The 23,345-nt window shown below is 38.0% G+C and overlaps 1 protein-coding gene across 3 annotated transcripts in view; it reads left to right on the top strand.

Annotated features, from left to right (window-relative positions):
- The first annotated feature begins 5,838 nt into the window (after positions 1 to 5,838).
- zbtb20 (zinc finger and BTB domain containing 20) overlaps positions 5,839 to 23,345 on the top strand; it is a 41,545-nt gene continuing 24,038 nt past the window's right edge. For 2 of the 3 annotated variants that reach the window (XM_041801297.1, XM_041801296.1), the window contains exon 1: positions 5,839 to 6,084. The gene's annotated coding sequence lies outside the window, so the exon portion shown is untranslated. Of the gene's footprint in view, positions 6,085 to 20,086; positions 20,098 to 23,345 lie in introns of all 3 variants that reach the window. The other variant, XM_041801298.1, reaches the window with a different exon arrangement.

The raw sequence follows: 23,345 nt of genomic DNA, 5'->3' as shown, positions 1-23,345 counted from the left end.
TCTAAACAGGATAGAGAGGTTGTTTTTAACACAAAAGGTTTAAAGTTCTCACCATCTAATCACTGTTTGATGCAAGATTTTGGTGCACGTGGCAGACAGAGGTGAGATAAGGCAAAATCTGTGGAGAGCTGGCTTGTTATTCTTGAATTTCAGCTACAAGGCTGACACAGACAGGAGCCCTTGTGAGCTGAAGAAGCAGATTAATCATTTATACCACTTGGACCGTGTTCCCGAAAAAACAGCACAGAGATAACTCATTTATGTTACCTCGACTGTCTTCCTAAAAGGGACAAGAACAAGGCTGTGTTTTGGTCGGCCGTCGTTGTCTCTATTTTAGATGTCAGTGCAGTTCATTTACAGTGTGATTAAAATACTGTAGAGGGAATTAATGAGGAATATTTAAAAAGGTTTGATCCCATATGTTTGATTTGCAGCGCTGCATCTGTTGTTGCTTCAGCTCCATACATAAATATAAATCTTTCCACAAGGTATTTTGTAGTGCAGCTCTGTGGCTGTTCGTTTGTTAAAGTAAACAAATGATTCCCTGCTTTACTCGTTCTGTCAGAAAGCTGCAGCGCTCCACTGTAAGGGTACATCAAACCAGCGATGTGCTGAACCAGACAAACATGTTACTGATTTTACAGATTATTCTTCTTCTTTTGTCTCCTTTTTTTTGTCTCCACCTCAAATCTTTCACCTCGTATGGCGTCTGACACTGGGAACATTTGCTTCTGCTTTTCTGTAAAACACACGAGCCTTATTGTTTCTTTCACCTCAGATATGTACGACCTGAAAAAAGTACAGTTTTTACAGTTTCTGTAGTCTGATAAAACCTGGGTAAAACAAAAAACTACCCAGAAGGAAGAAAGAAGAAATTCTCAGCGTGTGACGAGGCCTATTTTTCCTGTCACAGCCAGTTTGTCTGTGATCATTTCGCTGAAACATGTAACACTAATGTTGTCACAGACATACTGCACAGCCACAAAATAAAGTTATTTTAGGCCCAATAACTGACAAATTAAGACCAAAGACCAAATAGCCCAAAAAGGAGAGAAAAGCTAACAAAGCTCTGTTATTGTCTGTACTTGTCAACTCTCTGCCTGCGAGCAGTTTTGAAGATGAGAGGAGAGTAGCTCTTTGCATCGCAAACTTATTGTGCTTTACAAAATGTTGCCAGCAGCTCTGTGTTGCTTGTTAGCTATTTTAACTCTAATGGTCATTTATTTTATGTCTCCAAAAAATTACAAAGGATGACACAAAGAAGATGTCTCTGCTGCTGTTGTTCCTTTAAAGCTGAAACTATGTGAGAGGCAAAGTATGAGGAAGTAGATGGCACTGTTGTAACAGCTCGCCAGTGTTTATATTTGGATGTATTTGACACCGAGTCATCACCAATTAAGTGATAAACTCCGGCTGAGTATCAAGGTGTGTTTCACTTTGTTCACGCCTGGATAGTTGAGAGGAATTCACAGCTTTGTACTGTAAAAAGGAAACAAATCCTTGAGAAAAGAGCTGATTTCTTGGGTTGGAGTTGTGAAAAGGAGTTGTGGAGTTTAGAGCGTCCTTGCTGACTGGTTTTCTATGCATGAAGATGCCTGGTTTGGGTAGAGTTTGCTTCACAGTGAGGTGAACCAGCAGCCATATCACACAGATACATGTGCGTGCAATGTTTCAGTCTCGTAAAAGTTGGTTTCAAGTACAAGTGCAGCCATGATGAAGCTGCTTTACATGTGACTAAATAAAGAGACGCCTCTGTAAACCTGAGGTTTGCATATAAGGAAAATTCCAGCAATTAATGTGTAACAACATTTTGATATATTATTCAAATGTTATATTGGATCCCCAGTTTCTGTGCTAAAGCCAAAAGATGATCTGGCTGCAGACCTCTACAGTCGGGCGTCCTCCGCTGTGGGACAGGAAGTGACCCAAGCCAGAACCAAAGCTGGAACCAGAATGACGTACTGAATGACGTATGTTTCCCACTCGCTGTTAGAGTTTACAGTAAGTGGCAATTTTTCACAACAGCAGAATTTTATGAAAAAAATTATACTGAGGGGGTGTATTTTAAATTTAACACACCAAAAACTAAGGAAAACCAAAGAAGGGTTAGAGTTAGGCACCTGAACCCTAAAGGTTAGGTTTAGGGTAAGGGTAAGGGGGATAAAATGGAAAAAACCAAAAACAAAAAAAACACCACAAACTAAGGAAAACTGCAACAAGGGTTAGTACGTCACTTCCTGCCCCACAGTCGAGGTTGGCCCATTGTAGAGGCCTGCGACAGATGAGCCCAAAACGCCCCACTATAGAGGTCTGCACCAGATGCCTCTCAGGCATGGACAAGAGCCTCTGTGTGCAAAACGTTCAGGGCTATTTTTTAACAAGAAAGAATAAGAACTAAAATCCAGACAAAAGCGGTTTATTTGTGCATATGAGCGGGTGTAATGTGTTTCTAAGGATATTTTGAGAAGAAAAAATCATTTTATTTGCACTGCAAATCAAAGGAAAACTGATTTCCCCTGCTGTGAACCAGTTTTCACATCCAGCCTGTTATGAGCTGTCTAGACTGCCTGAAAAATGAATAGCCTGTGGGCCGTTCGCTGAGCACAATATCTTACAACAAAACAAAATTCACAAGGGCGAAACTTGCCCCTAACTTGTACTCATCTGTACAAGATTCTATAGCTTTTAAAGTTTTAGTGGTTCATATTGGAGTGCTTGATGGATTTGTTTTTAGCTCTTAGGTGAGTAAACTTCCATCTCAGAAAGTTTAGAATAAAACTTTCATTTCTGTTTGTTCGCGGGGTCAAAGACTGACTACACCATGGCCTGATAATATGGATTCTATACACCTATTCAAAAGGTAAGCTAAATTAATGTTTATCCAACCCTGCCTTTGAATATGAGAGCAGAATAATGAATGGATTAACAAATAAATAAATTCACAAATGTCAACAGAGAGGTGTCTTATTGCTGCCCTCTGTTGGTGACATTTAAAGCTGCTGACACATGACAGGACCTGCCAGTTTGAAATGGAATTTTTCTGTTTTGTAACAGTTGACATTGCAGCTGTGGCTATGGATTAGTTTCCATGTTAAATATTAATCAAAATAAAGGCAGTCTAAAGTGGTGTGAGTAGCAAAAGGAAAATGAAGAGTATTTCAACCAAAATAGTCTATTAATTCCCTAAAAACACCGATATTCGGAATATGAATTGCAACTTTTGAGTTCATGTGTGAGAAATTGCTTGGAATTAATCAGCAACGAAACACCTGTATAAACACGTAGAGATGTGCCTGCATTCACAAATATCCCACTCAGTCAGTGCTGGGTGACGTTTTAAATACGGGAAAATAAGAAACATTTAGTTAAATGTGGATTTTAAGGATAATTTGACACAGTTTATTTTCAGCAATCTGATTCTTTTTATATATATATAAAAATGTACTCATTTGAAATCAAAAACAACATTTTGTTGCAGGAAGTCAGTGGAGTTTTTCTCCTTTGGTGCTTTCAGTGTGTAAAATCCCTGTTTCATTCTCAACACTCAAGTGAGTCTTCTGCTGGAAAAAACATGTTTATTTAATTATTTATTTATTTATAACACTGCAAATAATTTTTTTTTTCATTTGAACTTTGTTTGAGTCATTAAAATTTGACTGAGTAACAGCTCCATCTTTCATACTGTATCATATTCTCAGAGAAGGCCTCTTTATTAAGGCTCTAAGCCTGTAATGTCAATCTTTATTTTTAATTCTATTTAAATGGCTGCCAAGACGTGGAAGCTACATTTAAAAGCTTAAATTGCATTTTTTTATGTTTTGCAATTTTTATTAATTTTCTTTTCTTGAAAATCATAGGTACAATAAAGGGAAATGACTGGGAATCTCTACACGTGTGTAATTTCTCGTTTCTCTTCTAAAAGATTTAAAACTTCAGCACGTGTGGTGGCACGTTTTTAAAAATAATGCGTCACATTCATTAAATATATTGTGTTTCATTTTTTTAAGCAAAAGTACACATAAAGAAAACAAGCAAATTTTTACAGTTTTTCTTGTAGTGGCAACAACGCTGCCATAAGAGGTTAGTCCAGGGAGTAAATAAATAAATAAATTACCATGTTAAGCTCTTAGAGGCTCCTCTAAAACAAAATGTTCCTGCGTTGAATCCTCCATGTGCACGTGCAGCCGGTTGAGCCATGTTAATCAAGCGAGGTATCTGTTCCGGGGAGGCGTGCACCGCACTGGTACGCGGGGTCACTTTAGGATCCCAAAATGACATAATTCAGATTTCTAATGAATATTAAAAGCACTTTGGAAGCGGGCTTTATTGTCGGATTTCAGAGCGGCGCATTAAGGCCGGTGGCGGTGTTCCTATGGTGTTCCTGGTTAATGTAGGTCAAAGCAGTGACGGAAGGGTGTCCTCCGTTGAACCCGCGGTATTAATCCTCAGCACAGTCCTGCAGATGGCGCGCACAGTCAACTGAGTGCCCTGGGTGCTCACCACGGAGCTCACACAACAATATCCGTGTGGAGCCTACCCAGCCTGAGAGATGGCGATTGTCTGAAGCGACACCTCTGCCTCCCCTTTGTAGCTGTAGAGGACTACGAAAGCAAAGTTCAAGAGTACTTTTTTTTCCTTGAAAAAGTAAGCTTTGAACACCATGTAGGCTCGTGCAGCAACTCGCGAGGCAGGACGGTTTGTCAGCCAGCCGGGCTGCTCGAGCGTAACCTCAGTTGACCTCTTTGTCAGTCAAAGCCTGTCTTTCAAGATGCAGAGCTGCTTACACTGAACATCCTCTTGCTCCAATACTACGCATGAATAATATATTGAAGTATCTATTAGACGCTGGCCTCCGCGTGCTCATTATTCTGAACTACAGACACGCGTGTACGCACACACGCACACCTGTCACTGTCTAGACAGGGAGGGGGCATTAAGGCGGTGGGCGCGGGGGGGATCCCACATGACCCATTACTGCTTTATTCTATGCCAGCCAGAACCTATCTTAAGGCGCTGGATAATTACAAAAAAATCAACAACAACAAGAGAAAAAAGCAAAAGCTCTACCAAATCTGATTGGCCGGCTGAACCGACACGAATTTTTTCCCCCGCTCGCTACCTCGAGGTCAGCTCGGGACGTTAAAAAATAAATAAATGAGAAAATAGAAATGCGTAGAAAGTAGAAGACATGGCAGACAATCTAGCTTGTTGGTGCCGCTGATGATTGACAGCGCTGCTGTCCAATGAGAGAGCGCGGCGCAGCTGGCTCTGTGTACAGGCAGAGGAGGCGTCCAATGCAAAGTTCAGACGCATGATGGACATATAACTGACAATTCCCCCGTCCTTTTGATCCAGACTGGGGATAAATGTGAGTTCATTCACAATTGTGAACGCTGATACTTTGAACAGCAGATACTTGAGCCTGCCCAGTTCTAAAACTGTATAGAATTTAAATGAACAAGTGGGATTTCTGGGTAAAGTGGACGATCCTGCTGCTGTGCAACATCACAGTGAACCTGTTAAAAGCTCATCCTCTCCAGGTTTCCTCACGCACCATGACTTCCTCTCTTTTTTGAATTTTCTGTATTGCTACTGAGGCAGGAGCAAACTTCCAACACCTCGAGTAGGAGGAACACTACTACTACAACAACTACTATTACTATAACTCCCACCACTTCCACAGAGCCATAATGGAGCCGGATTCACCGCCCCACCGTGCGCCCTGCGATTGGGGCACCATAATGTTGACGGATTTCTGATCCAACCCAAGACAGTGCCCTGTTCTTCCAATAGCAGCTTTAAGTGAAAAGGCGTGCCTGCTTGCCCCCCCCCCCTCCGCCACCACCACCCCTCAAAGTACTCGATGTATAGTTAAAAAATGGGAGGGCACACTTGAACCGAGCTGCTCTATGAAGGTAGGCTGCAGCGTGTGTTTATTGATGAGATGAAAAGAAGATGGAAGTGAGAAATGAAACAAAGTAAAGGAACATATTAAAAAAATAAAACTGTACGCGCTTCGTCGGGGGAAAATAAGGGGCGCCGTGGAAACGCTGTCGGCCACTTTTGACAAGCTTCGAAGTGCAGGTAAGAAATTGAGAAAAGTAGGAAAGGGGATGGGTCTTTACTATATTTATAAGGCTTATATTAAAGGGGAGAAATCAGAGAAATTTCTCACAACGAGCTACCAAAACATGCGCTTTGACTTTTGCTTGATATGCATGAAATAGCTTTGACTTCCCTGTAGTTGTGGCTGGCTTTATCCACCAAATATCACGCTCTACATGATCGGAAACTTCAGTCTTTTGCAGACATTGGATAAATATGACGCCAGCGTACCAGATGAGATGTCCCTCATAGAGGGGCTCAGTTTTTTTTGGCTGCCAGGGGTTTTTGTTGTCCATTTACTCGGCTACAACAACGCGCTGCCTGCCCCTGCCATGACGCAAGTTTCCCATCTGTCATTATTCTCAACATGCCCCTTTACCTTTACCCCTTCACTTTCGGATTTGCCCGTGAGCCGGCCTGGGGACACTTGAGAACAATACTATGGTCAAAGTGTGTAACTCTCAGGTCTGTTTCTCTCAATCAGCGATGCTCGCAGGCTGCTGCTGCTGCTGCTGCTGCTTCACATTTTACACATTGAGAGCCCGGAACAACTGTGGCAGCCGACGTGCGCATTTGGCTTTTAGGTCAGTTGTTTGAATCAGAGGAAACGCGTTTCCTCGCTAAAATTAACCACAACTACACACTCTTAGTCAAAGCAGTAATTTCTTAAATGCGCAGCAGTTTGTAGAAGTTGTTTCAGAGGTGGTTTCCATGTTTGAAAATTGACCATTTGGCTAGAGCAGCGGCTCATACCGCGCTTCTACTCAGACAGATGTCTAGCCTACATTTTTTATGAATTAATATCAATACGGCGTGGCATTTATCAGATAGGGTTACATTGTGCTCAGGCAGGATGCTTGATATTCTTTGTTGAGGTAAAACAATACGGCAGTTTCTAAAAAGAGAAATCAGTACCAGATCCAGTGGGACTCTGCTCTGGATTTTTTTTGTGTGTGTGCCATGTTTCTCCAAAAAAAAAAAAAAAAAAAAAAAAGAATGATCACTTTAAACCGTCGCAATCCGCTTTAAGTCGTAGCTCAGTGTGTGAAAATGTTTGCGATGAGAGGATGTGTTTTTTTTTGGGAAAGGCTGGCCTAGATATGGGGCCATGTTCTGGTGTGATTAAAGTTGCAAGAGACGCTTCCTACGTGCCTTTTGAGACGTTTTGTTGCAAAATATTCATGGGTAACTCGTGATTCTTTAGCTCCCCTTCATGAAATGGGACTTCATTTGTTAAATAAAGTTTAAAAATGCGCATTTTTCCGCCACGTTTTGTAAAAAATAAACCGAGAAATGCGTGTCCGAAATTCTCCGAGAGGGCCATGGGGAGTTGAGCCGGAGCAACATGTCAGTTTTGTTCTGTAGGGCTTCATTTGTCCTTGCGCGCGTGCGTGTGTCTGTGACGGACCGAGAAAGGGACAGAGACAGAGAGCGTACGTGCATGTGTGTGGCAAACAGATGTTGTCCCAAAGCGCTTGGCTTTGTCAGAATAAGAGAGGGATACATCGTGTTCTCGTGGCCATAAGACGCGCCGCTGGTAGTTTTTTTTTTTTTTTTGTTCCCTTCACCAAACAGCACGCTCTGATTAATGACCACAGACTCGCCTGTAGCCCAGAAGTTGTGCGCAGGTATAGAGCTGTGCGTCAACACATTACTCATGTCAGAGGTTGTAGCTGGTCCGCGAGGAGACACAAACAAGAAGGCCGGTCCGAGCTTTGGCACAGGGGAGGCTGCATGAGAGCGCAGCGCTGCGTCCGGCGCACAAACGGTCTGTGGATGTGCACCTGTGCGTACGTGTTTGTGTTTGTATGTGTAGCGTTTAACCCCATAATCGTGTCTTCATCATTTTACACTTTTGTTGTGATCACTCTCTCTCCTCCTCCGCCTTCATTCAGCTTCCACAACGTAAATGCGCTGCGATCCTATAGGCTCGGTTATGTAATTGGCGGATGCACTGGATGATTTGTTTTCTGAATGGACACATTTTGGAGAGCAGAGAGGCTGAGCGCTGTGCTGCACAAATGCAACATTTCACTTTGATTTTAGCTGTGCATGATCATAAATGTGTGCTATGAAGTGGAGCATATTGATTGACAGGCTGCATGTGGGTGAGTAAAGTGTAAATGATGTTGTCACAAAGCCTGGATGGAATGCCCTTCATGTGAAAAGAAAACTCCACACCAGTTTAATACCTGTATTTTTGGACATTTTATTGTTTGATGAATTGGAGGGTACTTGTCTTGTGTGTGAGTGAGCTCTCAGCACGGCTTGATGTCAAAAACTCTCGTTTTATCAGCACAGAGGTGTACAGGAGCTGCTGAGTGAGAGACAGCCATTATATGCCATGGGAGTGTTTGTAGTGCAGAGTATCAGGTGCCCAGTTTCATCTCACTTAATGAGAATTTATATGAATATATTCCACATGTGCATTAATATTCACTGTGTTCCAGCCATCGCCATTTGCCCGCTTTCTGTGTCACGGTTAAAACCAACCCATGACTAATGAATATTTAAGAGCATGTCTGCAGACCAAGGAACTCATTATTATATGAAGGAGACCCAGTAGATAAACTGCAGACCTTCTCAGATGAAGGCAGAGGGGGGTGTGAGGTGTTCACTTAATCCACACTCAGCAATCAATCCCAATTTTCTTCTGGCTTCACCATCCTTCACTCGTCCTCTGCAGCAGCTTCACCCCCCCATCTTCACAATTTATTATTGACCACCAAAGTGACAAAATGAGTCTGTAGCATTTAATTTCTAAATGTTTTCCAGCTGATTTAGTCACTCTTTCTTTCGCACCTTTCTCCCACCTGGGTAAAAGTATAAGAATACCCTGCTGCACTAGTTTAATGAGTGCCTCTTTGGAAGGGACATGTAACCAAAAAAAAAGGAGAAAAAAACACAATCATCTTGTACAGTACATGCACACAGATGGCAGGTCAGTTTTCCAAATAATTTTTTTAAGCGCAGTAAAGGCTCTGTTGCCCAAATAGGCAAGATAGAGAGATCTCTGTGAAGCCTCCGCAACGCCACGTTTCTGGTTGTTGTTATTCCCACACCATCCTGCCATGTTCACCAGGTTTTAACCAGGTCACCCTGCTGCCCCATAACCTACATTATTAAATTTATAAATATAACTCCATTCTGTTGCTTCAACAGAACTCTCTTGAAAAGATTTCAAGGCTTTAGTGGTTTTATTGGACAGCCGAGTAAGGGACGGGAGAATAGGGAAAGAGCATACTCTCATACATGCACTCTTCCTTTATTTTATTGTGTTTACAGTTTGTCAGAATTTAATTACATTTTGTTTCATGATCATAATTTAAAATTATAACATTTATTGCAAGTTTGATCATGCACTTTAAGTATAGAAATAAAAATCTGTAAATTCCAGCATGCACTTGTGGATCTCCTCAGACGAAGTGAAATAAAACATGACAGATTTTTAACTCCACATAGGCTAGTTCACATTTGTGTGTCAAACAACTTTAAAAAGATGCACTTGAGTCCATCCTGGCACTTTTTCTACCCCAGTTGAACATATTTGGCAGCCATTTTGGGAGTGCAGTAGAGATCCATCGATATAACGAGCCACTTTGTGGATTGCATCCAGAATGTCACATTGCTTGTTAACTGCTTGGCCTTTTTGTCTCACACGCTCTGTAGACTTTACCCTCCCTTCATAATTATCCTTCATTTTATTATTATTTTTTAGCATTATTTTTTTTCCTGCATTTACAAGAATATTCCCATCAAACTGACATTTGATGTCACAATATTCTGTCAAACTTCATGCTGAGTGATAATTAACAACATGATGGCTTTTTAAGCCTTTTTACATTTCCAGCTTAAAGATTTGTTTCCAAAGTTTCCTACCTGCCTTTCTTCTGCATGGACGGCCCTTTTACACGGATTGCACCTTTAATCCTGCTTTTGAGTCCTCAGTTACCATGGCAACCTTAAAAAACTGATACCTCTAAATCTTTACAAAAGTCTCCCAATATTTAAAATTCAACTGACACACTTTTCTATTCATTAGAATAAAAATGAAATAAATTAAAGAGTACTTGCCACCTTGGTGATTTGTTAGCCAACAAGAATTTTTCTGCAAAAAGAAATAATTGGCAGGCTAGCTGCCTCCTGGCTAACTGGCTTGCATCCTCCTTCCCACAAAGCACCTTTTTCACACATAACATGCTTCTCTTCACATGATGCATTATTATTTTTTTAATTCTCGAAAATACTAATAACACAATTGTGAGACCTATTGAGGAGACGTACAAGTTTCCTTTGTAATTCATGAGCGAATTTCCCCTTTAGCTGCATTATTCAATATATAAATGCTGTAATGATGAGTTATGGTGATTTCCCTCCAGCTATAAGACAAGGATGGGAAATAATATGCCTTGTGTAAGGCGAGGAGAAATGTGGCCTGTTTATTAAGGAGCTGATCATTTAAGAGTGTATTATTGCAACCAGTCAGATGAATATTCTGCATCCATAACGCTTAACAAAGACTTCCACAACAGCTTTTCTTCTCATTTGTGTAGACTGGCTCAATTTTTCAATTCATCGAGCAGGAATTTTTAAAAACTCTCCCCCTTCGTCTTTTTTTTTTTTTTTTTGTAGTAATTTGGCACTCATGATACAGCAGACTGGTCATAAAAATAACTCCAATAAACTTTGTCTTAAAGCCTGTGTGAGATGGTGAGAAGTGGCAAACTTTAAGGCATGTTATTCAGCTTTAAGACGACTTCTGTTTTGGAAATCTCCCCTCCCTGCGAGTATCACAGGAATGCGTAATGAAAGCACACATTGAGACTGAATAAGTATTTGCGAATGCTGTTGTCACGGAGCTTTTGTCTGGATGAAAACCTTATAAACGTCTTATTAAGACGAGTTTATGTTTAGCCTCTGCTTTAGTTTCATATTAGAGACTATCTCAGAAAATATCTGTTGATGATTTTAAGTATTAAGTAAATATAAATAGATCGTCCCTTATGGATGCTTGTCCCAGGATAAGCCTGTTGCATTTGTTTACTCAAACAACAATGTACAATATCTTTATTACACCATTTTATAGCATTTTATCATCAAGAAGACATTAAATTATAAATGCCACATGGTTTTTAATATCTCTCTATGTATGTTGTTGACAGACAGTGTATGACTGTGCATGAATGACTAGCAGACTCTTTGTTTCTCTATTTTTTGTTGCTTTTAAAGCTTCTTATATCAACTTGTGAATTTTTTTCAACTTTAAGAGCTGAATATGAGTCAACAAGTCACTTCATGTCACGTTCAGATGGTTTTTGCCTGTAAGGTTTAAATTTAAACTTGTTGAGCTAAAGTTTGCTAAAATCCTAAATGTGTCTAAAATGACATAAAGAAGGATTTAAAGTGAATTTGTATTCCCTTTCTAAACACACACGGCAGGCCCAGGCATTCAACTGATCTGAAAAATGTATCCTGGATTCTAATAGCGAAGTTGTACGTTTGCCAAGGTGCATGTGTGTCCTCAGTTCACCCCGCCGCTCATATGGTTTTCTACAAGTCATGGTGAGATCACTGCCTCGCTGAAGGGGAAAACTATCTGAAGAGGGTTTAAGAAAATGAAAATAAACTCACAGAGTGTTCTGTAACTTTTGAAACTTTTTAACAAAGAATGAGTTCTGTGTTTCCTCTGCTTCTACTCTGGCTTCAGGAAGAGTTTTTAAGCCTTGTGCCAGTAAACAGCACTCAAAGCAGCCAAAATGTTAGGGCTGTGCAGTCTTACTCAAGGTACATCGGTATGCACTGAGCAAAGAGTGAACTTAGAGGGAATTATTTACACAATAGTATTTGTGTCGGGGGTTTCATCACAAAATTAACACTGTTGGAACCTTAAAGTTCCTTAAAAGAGCCTAAAACTGTATTTTTCTGTCCTTTTGTATAAAGTAAGTCATGTGTTTTTTTGAAATTCTGCTTTTGGAAATAACTGTCAGACATTTCATGGTTTGAAGTAAATTCTTCTAAAAAGAATTTTCTTTTTAAATTTTCATTTTTATTGTGAGAATGAAAGGAATATTTGCTCTGAAACTGTCGACATTGTTTATTGCCCTGAAGATGACCTTGATAAAGACAGATTTCAAAATAGACTCCTTCAAGACGCTGAAAATCATTATTAATTTGCCAAGGAGCTTATTGTTTTATCATGCAGGAAATAAATGTTTTATCTTCTCGGGGGGGCTGGTTTACGACAGTTGGTCCACGTGACAAAGGAAAAGCATGCATAACCTGTTCAACTTTACACAAATTGTCAGTTTTATCAAAGTAGCCAGGCTCGTCTGACAATAGCATTGACATTTATTGGTGATTAATTAGAAAGCGGTGTGATCTTCCTGAAGGCATCAACTCCTCTTTATAACACCTGTGTTGCATTTTCAGAAAAAGATGCAGTCCATGTGTTAGAGTGGGAAGGATGGGCGATAATTTTCTGTTTCTACAGCGCTGGATCTTTTTGTTTAGAAACTTAGAATAAAATACCTTGTGTCAGGTAAACTAACATTAACCTTAACAAACCTGATTTCATTTTTTATTTCCACTCATAAAAGACGTTTCAGCCAAAATCCTCCTGGCTGGTATCCAAACGCTCATCCATCCGTTCTGTCATTCTTTGTTTTACTCAGTTTTAGGGTCAGTTTGGCATATCCCAACATGCATTGAGAGGAAGGCAGGGCAACACCCTGGGCAGGTCACACAGGCAAACAAAGACTCGTGCAGGTAACAGGAGCTAGTCATTAAAGGTATCATTTTCAATTTGTTTAACATCAAACCTCCTGTTGCACAAAACTGAGGCAAAGATTTGAATGAAACCTTCCTTTTTCTCTCAGTCTCACTCTGCTCGACGACATGGAAGTAACACATTTACTGCTGGCTGAAAATACATGTGGCATGATTTTTATAGTAATGTTACCAGAAACAGCTGATGAGATTAGTTTGCAATCTAGGGCTTATGAGCTATAGATTATTGCCATCAAAGGAAATAAGTCTGCTACATTCAAACAAACCACACTGACCATCAATTCTTATGCATTAGCAAAAGGCTAAAGGCCAGATTATTAATATGAATGGGGCTGATGGGTGGTCAGGCTTTTACTCTGCTCTGTGGTGGAGTTGATTCTGTGCTAACTCTTCTGTCTGTACACCTACATTTAGTGCTCAAATAATTGAGCAGGTGGTTGCCTCCCTAAATTTAAAATCACACCTTAAAATTTGTATCAGGTAAATGTATGTGGTCGGTGATAAAATGTTATGTAGTGGCAACTTATAAAATGCTATAAAACAAGTCAGACTCCACCAACTGGTTGCTGCAGCGTAGTTTCCCGATACAGCCACTCCTGAGAATGGCCAATGAAAAAATAACGCTCATGTATGGTTTACCTAAAATTATATTTTGAATAGATTTCTGATTGGAAATATTTGTTTGAATCTGGCTTTTAAGATGCTTTTCTGTTTTTGATTCAGCGCTGAAACAGATGAATCATCTTTGGTGTTTAGGGTTGAAGTCACAAAGTCACAAAAGATTTGCTTCACATATCTGCTTGTACTTTTAACTTCCAGGCAATTTATATGTCAGCAGATTTGAAGAATGGTGATAAAGCTAGGATAAGTTAGGGGTGCACAGTGTTGGGTTTTTGCTGATCCGCTGATATTTGCAAACTCATTTCGCCAAAACTAGGGATGCACAATATTATCTGTATGATGTTAGTATCAGAAATAAAGCTTAAAGGAAATTATCAGTGTTGGCAGATGAATAGATTTTTGTCTATATTTATATAATGATATTTTTGCTATAAAAACCTGCCTTTATCAGCTGTAAACATTAGCCGCACCAACTTTGTGGAGTTTTAGGCTTGCCAAACAGATCTACTTCAGCTTAAGTATTTCTTTATTCATCATCATTCAAACACTCTAAAGAGTGTTTTAAGGACTGAAATTTGATCATCCTGAAACTTTAAATTGTGTGTTCTAAAAACAAAATGTTTAGGTCTGAACTACATTTAAATATCAGTATCGGTATCAGCTGAAATTATTTTGTGAATATCAGATATTGGCAAAAATCTAACATCCCTAACGGACACCAATAATAATACGGATATATACATATCTTTTTTATTGTAAAAGACACCAACAGTCTCCAGTGCAAAGAGAGGCTGAGTGAAGTAGAGCTGAGAGAGGAACTGGGAAGTAGACGGTCTGGTAGTTGTTTCAGGTTTGGGACTTTATTAAAAATGTTCAGGGCTCATGCTGTGCCTGTTTGAGTGTGTGGGTCCAAGGCAGTCACCTATACCTTATAGTACAGCGGTACTTTTAGCCCATATTAAAGGCCAATATATATTACATATACTGCTGATGTATCAAATCTGCGGTTACCAATATCAAACTTTTACAGCTTTATCTGCTGATACAATATTATATTGATAACATCATGCAGCCCTAAAAGATATCAATAAATACGAAGTTCTGCCTAAAACTACACAAACTTAATGCTCACCTTCTAAGGTGAAAGTAGGGAAGGGAAATGTTGTCAAATATTCTGTCTTGTCCTGCATCAATTATATTAACTTAAAACTATATTTTATCCATCATTTATAACCAGGGTCTAAAAGTAACTAATTTACTCTAATTACTGGAATTGAGTAGAATTTTTGTGTACTTGTACTTTTTTGAGTACTTTTAAAAATTACTATTTTTACTTTAACTTAAGTATATTTTGAGGGAAGTATTGTACTTCACTGCATTTGAAATAGCATTAGGTACTTAGTGGAGAAATAAAGCTGAAATGAGGAATCCCAAGCTTTCTGCCAACAACAAGAAAATTGCCAGTAAAAAAAAGGTCACACATTTCATCCCAAATCAGCTGTTGCATTTTACATTTGACACACTGTAAAATGACAACCTGGTTGGAGATCCTTATTTTCTTTATTTATGCACATTAAAGAAAGATCACATTTCACTGTAAAAGCATCAGGGTATCAAAATAGCTACTCTGTACTCTGTGTACAATTTAAATGACTTACCTTTTACTTTTACCTAAGTCCATTTATAGACCAGTACTTTTACTTCTACTCAAGTCAATTTTAATTGAAGTATCTGTAATTTTACCTGAGTATAACAGTCTCGGTGCCTGGTTTTAATGCGGCACTGCCTGGTGGCTATAGCACAACTTGATGCTGTTTGGCATCCATCATTAAATGACAGAAGAAGAAGAAAAACTCACCGGTATTTAAGCTGAGAATCTAACTTCACCTCTCTAAACTTAAAGAACTCTATTATACTGAACATTTTTTATGTTAATTATCAATTAACCAGTCTTCCTTGTATTGACAAGGGAAATGGATAGTTTCTGCACTGTAAAATAAAAGTTGAGCTTACGTAAAGAAAATGTGGAAACTCGTTGCCTCAGAAATAAGAAGTAAATTAAACTTGAGTGTTGTGAGTTCACATTACTGGTTTATTTTAAATGTGCTGCAATTACACAATCTTAATATTTTGAGTAATAAATACTCATGCTAAGTTTATTATTTCAAGTGTGAAAAACTAGTTATATTCATTATTTTACATTTTCATTACTAGTTTAAAATAAATAAATAAATTATTTTAAGTGTTCAAACTGGGATTCAAATGTACATTTGAGATTTTAGTGCCTAAGCTAAATCATCTTCTTTGAGTGTGCAATTCTTCTAATTTAGTATTTTTAGTGCACTGTAAACCCTGATATGTTCAAAAAACTCAAAGTAAAACTTTAAGTATTACTCACTGAGTAAACAGTATTGTCAAAGACTTTTAAAGTCACCATTTCACCTCAGGTAGGCTAACTTTAGAAACAGCATGTAATCAAAACTATTAGTGACCCACTGGACCAAAAGCTGTTTCTGTAAGATCAACTTGCCATCCACTAAACAATTCCATTGCCCTCGAGGCGGGACCTCTTTAACTGAGTTGGTAGCTTCACTCAGGGTGCAAAAGGGTAAACTGTGTAGATGAAGGGATGACAGCCAAATAATTTGAGTACAATGACAAAAAATACTTAAACTGAATAAGTACTATTTGTTTAAAACAAAAAAAGAGTTCTGTCACCTGAAAAAGAGCTGAAACAGCTGTTTTGGGTTTTTAAGCTAACACAATTCTATTTTTTCCACCTTTTTGCTGCTCAGTCTTACAATGTGAAGCTAGAATTAGCATGAGGCTATGCTTAGGCTATTAGCCAACCGAAGGGAATTTCCATAATGTGTTAGCGTCAAGCTAACATGCCAGTGTTTATTTTGTCTGTTATAGCCTCAGTTTTAGTCTTGGGGTTAAAATGATTATTAGTTTCTGTCACATTTTAGTGATTTCTTTTCTTCTTGAGCTTTTGGTCAAAACAATTATTCTCTTTGCCTGAATCTGGTGCCAATTGTTATTTGTGTGTTGTGTGCACCCTGCTAAACCTGGGTCCCTGCTTCTTACAGCAGAGAGGCAGAAAAGCTACAGATATGTTGAGGAAACAAAATTACATTTTTAGTCTCTGTGTCAAAAAATAAATACTTTTTTGTCAGTTTTAGTCTCCAAAGAGCTAGATTTATCTCGTCTTAGTCTAGTCTTTCCAATGAGAAACAAAAGAGACGACTAACATTTTTAGTCATAGTTTTTGTCAGTGAAATTAACACTGTAACAAACTCAGATGTACATCCTGGTCTGTCTCTTTAAATCTTTGACTTTTCTTATAAGAGGCTTTCAAATATCTGCCATTATCAATAATTACACAATATTAAGCTTATATTATCATGCATCCTTTGTGATGGTGTATGTCATACATCATTGAATCAATATATTGCTCCCTATCAGTGTGTTGTTGCATCCCCCATTCCTGCCTGTCTAAATCTCTGTAGACTATTAGAGTACATAAGCCAGCGTCCCTCTGTGCACACACAGGAGAGACTGACAAACACGCTATATGTTAAACATACATGTTTACACAGATCAGCTGCAAACCTGGGACTGTCGCACGGATCCAATGAAACAACACACTTTGCTTTCCCTGTTTACATTACACAGACTTTTTTTGTACATCTGAATCATATCCTCATTCCTTCACACGATATCTGTCATAGCATAAAGATGTCCACATACATAAGAACACAGGCGTGAAATATTCTGCAACAATCACTCTTAGATTAAAATGATCACATAAAGGTATCTGCATCATAATCCTCATCCTTTAATTGTGTTACAGTCACATTTTCTAATGAAATGAAAAAATTCTGTGCACTAAGTTTTTTAAACGGTCATACTTTATCTCACGCTAAGTCTTTCTAAATCCTTGCACACGTTAAGAAAGAGAACAGGTATAGAAATTTAGACTGTCATAACTTCATGTGCATTCCGTCTGTGGCTTTTTAGCATGGACTGTGGGAAAGTTTGAGTGGCCTTAGCCATTTGGTTTGTGAAGGGAGCTTTTAAAGCCAATCTGTGACGGCCACCACATTGAAACACCGTCTTAAACTAATTTTCTGTCAGCCTGGAAACAGACAAAGAGGTGGAGATGAGGCAGGTCTTAAGCCTGCTGATAAACAGCTACAACATAATGGCTTGCACTTATAACAGCCATGCCCCTAATTATGCATAGATCTTATCCTTTATTAAACTAAAACAGATGAGTTATTTAAAAAAATTAACCCCTGTAGAGTGTGCGCCTGTGAAGGTGTTGGGCCACTCCTAAAAATACACAAATAAAGAGGGTCAGTTCACTCCTGAGAAAAAAGTCGGTGTTTGAGATGTTTAAGGCATACATGTATGAGACACTAAAGTCAGAATTTTTTAGGTTTAATATATTTTTAAATTACAAGAACCCAAACTCAAAACACTGGTTAGATCAGTGCCATCCCCTGCTTGCTCTCAGTGTGTTGCTTTCTTCTGAATATCCCCATCCCCATTTGCAGCAATGTCTCTTCAGTCTGCATGTCCTAATGATGTGATGATTCTGGGCTAAATTCATAAGTATTTCTTTGTCGCTCAGTCCCACACTCTAAACCCGAATTAGTTGACATTACTAATAAGCACGAGTAAACCGATCACCTTATACCACTTTAGTTTTCACACAAGCTGATACTAAAGAGGTCAAGTTGTATTAACATAGAACCTTAATTTTATACAGTAGGCATATTAAGTATATATTAGTAGTCTTTACTAAAAATCATTAGTTCACATAAATGAAGTCTAAGTTGTATGAAATACCAATGCTAAGTTTAACTTACATAAAAATATATGAAACTAGAAAAGCACTTAGAGAGCGCAGACCTCCGCCATTAGCCCTATCTCTCAATAGTGAAGAATCCTTTAAAAACATTCCTGGATCCAGGCGGTGATCCGGATCACTCCCAAAATCTAATTCGCTTATTACTCTCTCCCTGGTGGGGTGGAGACACAGCGAGGCCAAGCACTGGCTTTGCTACGTGTGGACTATCATGGTGGAAGCATTGCCTGCTGGTGCCAACAGATGCACTGACAGTCTCACCCATGTTTTTTTGAAATTTTGAAACAGCCCCTCCCTCTTAAAGAACTAAACATACTGTTATCTCAGCTTAACATGATCATTGCATTGCATCCTTCAGCTGAATGATACAGACGACTAATTTGTGTGAAAGAATAATTAATGATTGCTAAAAAGTTTAATTAGAAACAAAATCCGGTTTTACAGTGCAGTAAAAAATAATTTGATTGGGGTTTCAACTGCAGTACCAATAGAAGACAAATAGCTTTATTTAGTGTGATTTTCTTCCACACAATAAGCATTTTTTATTTACGTTGTAAGATAGAAATGCAAAAAGTTGTTTAAAAATATGTTAAACACATTTATAGTTTTAAGTAAACAGTACACAATCACTCTAAGTAGTTTTGTCATTGTGCTCAAATTATACAACAACACCCTTAATCTGCATAGATTTCACAGAATTGCACCATGGGTGAAGTTACCCACTCAGTTAGATGAGTTCCTGCAATAGGGACCAGCTTCACCAAAGCGAGAATGATGGGCTGAGTTCTATGGAAGAGCACTTTCTGGGTCCAAGTGCACCTTTCAGTCTTTGTTACTTGTATTCAGTCAAATAAACTTAATTTGGGTGGCATAATTGTTAAAAATCAAAATAAGTGAAAGACAAAATGAAGTTGCAGTGGATGAGAAACATGTGAACTATATATTTTACCTGAGTCATACTGAAAACATTATTTCCACTACTTAATAACTTTTGCCACAAATATTTTGAGTATTTTCTGCCCGATCAATTTTACAATGCAATGATCTCGAAAATTCTCAGTTTTGGTTCTCATAAATTTTCACCAAAAAAAATGAAAAACACCGTGAGATTGGTCTTCATTCATCATGTCTCAATAACACTGTATGAAAATAAAGCACATATGCTATCTACCGAAGTCAACAGGTTTAAAGACTTATATATAAACGAAGTAAAACATACAAATAAATAAAGAATAATGTTAATATTTAGATACATTTATCCTTGAGGATTCAAGAATATTAAATTTAGGACTTTTTTAAACTTAAAGATTATGAGTGTTGTCTCTTAAATTTACAAATTTTAAAACTTGAAATTCTGAGTTTGGTTTCTCATCATTTTGAAGTTTTATAATCTGAAAAATTAAAGTTTTGTCTTAAAAAATTAGAATTTTTTAGAGTAGCCCTAAAGCGCTGTTGTAACTCCCCATAATGACAAGAGTTACTCTGACAAAAATCATGTCTGAGCCATGCTTAAAACATGTTTATTTCCACTGTAAGTGTTGACATTTTAACATGATCTGTAAATGTGACTCTGGATCTTTCGGCAACCAGCCTCCAGTGGGCACTCGGGGTAATGCGTTTTTTTTTTTTTTTTTTTTTTTTTTAACGCTTCTGAATCGGCTCCACTTTAAAAGGTTGCTGTTTGTTTTTTGTGTTTTCTAGGGCTGATGGTGGTAAGGGAGTTTAAATATGGTGTCCCCTAAAGCTGAGTATCAGTGTGCTTCTTGCAGTATTCTTTGGATATATTTGGTAGTTTTGTAAAGTGACTCCAGCTCTTATAAATGCCTCATGTTAGCTGATACGTTCTATAGATTACTGACCTCATTGTTGTTTGTGAAAGCCTTTTTTCTCATGGTACTGTATCTGCACTTTCACTGTACACTGAAAACATTCACTCAGCTCACATTTCCAAACATATTTAGTTTTCTTTAAAAGAACCTCATTGACACGATCCTTGATGGGTGAAAATCTTGAGGTCGTTTTTTTGGCTTTTCTCTCTTTTCTTGTGAAATTCTGTACTCGGCTTGCTTAACAGGTTTGTCTTGCAACACAGCATTGTATGGATGAAATTTCCTCATGTGAGATTGACCCCCTCCCTGTTGGATTAACAAAAAAGCTTACCTTTGTGTGTGCTTTTGTTAATTTCAGGCTGCATTGTGTGTGTGTGTGTATTTTAGCACCATTATATCTTAACTGGTTGTGCTCAGCTGGCCTGCAGACCACTGGACAAGAGGGGTTAGCACTTGGGAAGAGTGTGTATAGGGCACTCGTGGTCGGCAGTGTTTCAGTGTGTCAGCATTACACTTTTAGAAGGGTCATATGTCAAACGAGCTGATGAGACATATATAATTTGTATTTACTACACAACAGCGTGCCAAACTATAAATACACTTAAAAGTGCTAACATCCATTAGACTGAAAATAAACAGAATATTTTTGACTCATCTGGGTTTTATATCTGGTTCCATAATTAGTGAAAACCGGCAGTGAAAGCCACACTATGCTGAAGATATTGTCAGTTTACCTGAATGTTTTCTCTCATCCTGGTAGCATGTGTATTGTTGTTGCCGTAGCTACAGGCAGAAGAAATGTGTGACATCATGCAACCTCTCCTTTCCTTCTGTGTTGTTAACAAACAGCACATTAACACTTTGAAAGCACGTCTTTTTCTGTGCGCGTGAACAGGCTAACCTTTCCAGGTACTTGGAGAGGGGAGAGAGGCTACCTTTGCTGACCCCTGAAGCACAGAGCAGCTCAGGAAAAAAGTGCAGAAATGTGCTGGACTGCTTAAATCAGCCTTGTGCATTAGTGAGGGTTCAGCCCTGGTGCTGGACGTCCTCGTGCAGCTGCTGGTCAAACACATGGTTAGGAGAACATCTTAGGACGCTTGCGATCAGGGTGTAAGTTTATGTTTGCTGCATCAGTTATCAAAGTCAATATGTTGAGGAAATGCAAATAGTAATACATAAATTAAAGATGAATAGCTAAAATATTTGCAAATTAGTTTCTTGCATGAAAGCAGTGCTGTGGAGAGTTTTGTGTGGTAGATGCAGAGCTGTTAAAAGTGATTTTCTGACCATGCTTGTATATTCTTTATCCTGTGACTGTATCCCTAAAAGTATATTTAAAGATATTATTGCATACTATTACATCTGTAAAAACGGGATCATAGTGCAGGACTTTTGCTACTACAAACCCACAGTTGCAGTCAAAATCAGAAATGCAAAATTTTTTTTGTCAAATGTAATGTTAATGCTATGATTTATTTCAATAAAACTGTTTATGGTATAATCTTAAACATAGAAATGTAATAAACCACAAGGTTGGTAAGGGATGAAACTTGACCCCATAATTTAATATAAAAACAATAAAAAACATGAATTAAAATGAGTGGTTGACTCTTATAGATTTTTAAGGTTGATACCTATACCTATATTGTTGATACCTATAATGATTATTAGTAGTTCATGTGGCCAGAAACAATTATTTCCAACTGATATGCATTTACAGTCAAAATAAGCCATAACTGTCCGTAACTTTAATGTTACATGTGATAGGATGCACACCTGTCATACAAAAAACTCAGCTACTTCATTACTATATACTGAAGATGAACCTGGATGTTACTCGTACAATGTTTAGCCAATCAGAAATGGTTGTGGGCAGAAGGGAAAACAGCATTAGAGGGGGAATCACAACTCCCAGCAGAGCCAAAGTAGTGCACGTTCTTTATTAATGAATTTATCAGTTACCTTTAAAGCAAAAAAAAATAAAAAAATGATACAAATAATCAGGCAAATAATGACTATTGGTGCTGATAATGTTAGGCCGATTGATATCGATTGGAAAAAGTTGTATATATTTCAACACTCTTCTACCAACAGAGGGCATTCTCCTTTTCTAGCTTCTGTTATTGGATGTCAGCAGCCATAGAAAAGACCCCCAAATTTAAACACTTAAATTTCAATGTAAAACTAAAGAAAATGGATGTATTGACTTCTGTTGTCAGAGGAGTGAAATAAAAGAATTAAATTGTCTTCAACCTTCTATCTTAATGGTAACATTTTCTAATAACTACACATCAGCATTGATAAAGCATGACTAACAAGGTCCCTGCTATTGTTATCGTTATTGATAGAAAACAGGCGTTAAATGTGCCAGAAATCATCTGCTTTGAGTCTTTGTATCAATTTCATTAACAGAGCATTAAACCAGATAATTCAGCTCTGTCCGGTGTACCAAGAAATCTCACATGCCTCTTGCATTTTCGACTATTTGCCTCACAAAGAAATGATCATAATTTTTCTAAGCTCAAGTCTAAAAAAAAGGTCTTACAAAGTCTTGAATTGGATTGTTAAAGGTGTGTAGGAGTCCTGAGTGAGCAATAGTAGAAGCTTAACCCATTATATATAGACACTCTAAATACTTCACATCACTGCCATAGGGCCAAAGTCCTATCTCCAAAATCACTAATATTTAAGGAATGAATAAAAATGCAGTGTTTCTCGGTTAAGTTAACACATTGTCAGCATCTTTTTGATACTTTTTATTGGATTAGAATTTGTAAAAAAAAAAAAAAAAAAAAAAAAAGAAGAAGAAAAAAGAAAAACACTGACAGATGTAAAGGTTGGCCAGTAGCAATGATTTATAAAAAGAAGCTTATAAAACTCAAATCATCATCTACAAATTACAATATGTAATTTACAGGCTTGGCTATAAATGCTTTATTGATTCATTAGTCAATCTTTCTTAACCCTTGCCTTTACCATTCAACTCAGCAGTTTCTACTTTACTATTGCTCTACTGCTGCTTTAATGCTGCATCAATAAAGCATGTACAGTTGTTTTTATAGATACATATCAAATGATGAGTTATGTATTTACTAATACTTTACTAATGATTTAATAATGGATCAAAAACA

Source organism: Cheilinus undulatus, linkage group 12 (assembly GCF_018320785.1).
Source record: "Cheilinus undulatus linkage group 12, ASM1832078v1, whole genome shotgun sequence".
Classification (NCBI taxonomy): Eukaryota; Metazoa; Chordata; class Actinopteri; order Labriformes; family Labridae; genus Cheilinus; species Cheilinus undulatus.
Note: the sequence above shows the minus strand (reverse complement) of the source record. Positions and strands in the feature narration are given on the sequence as shown.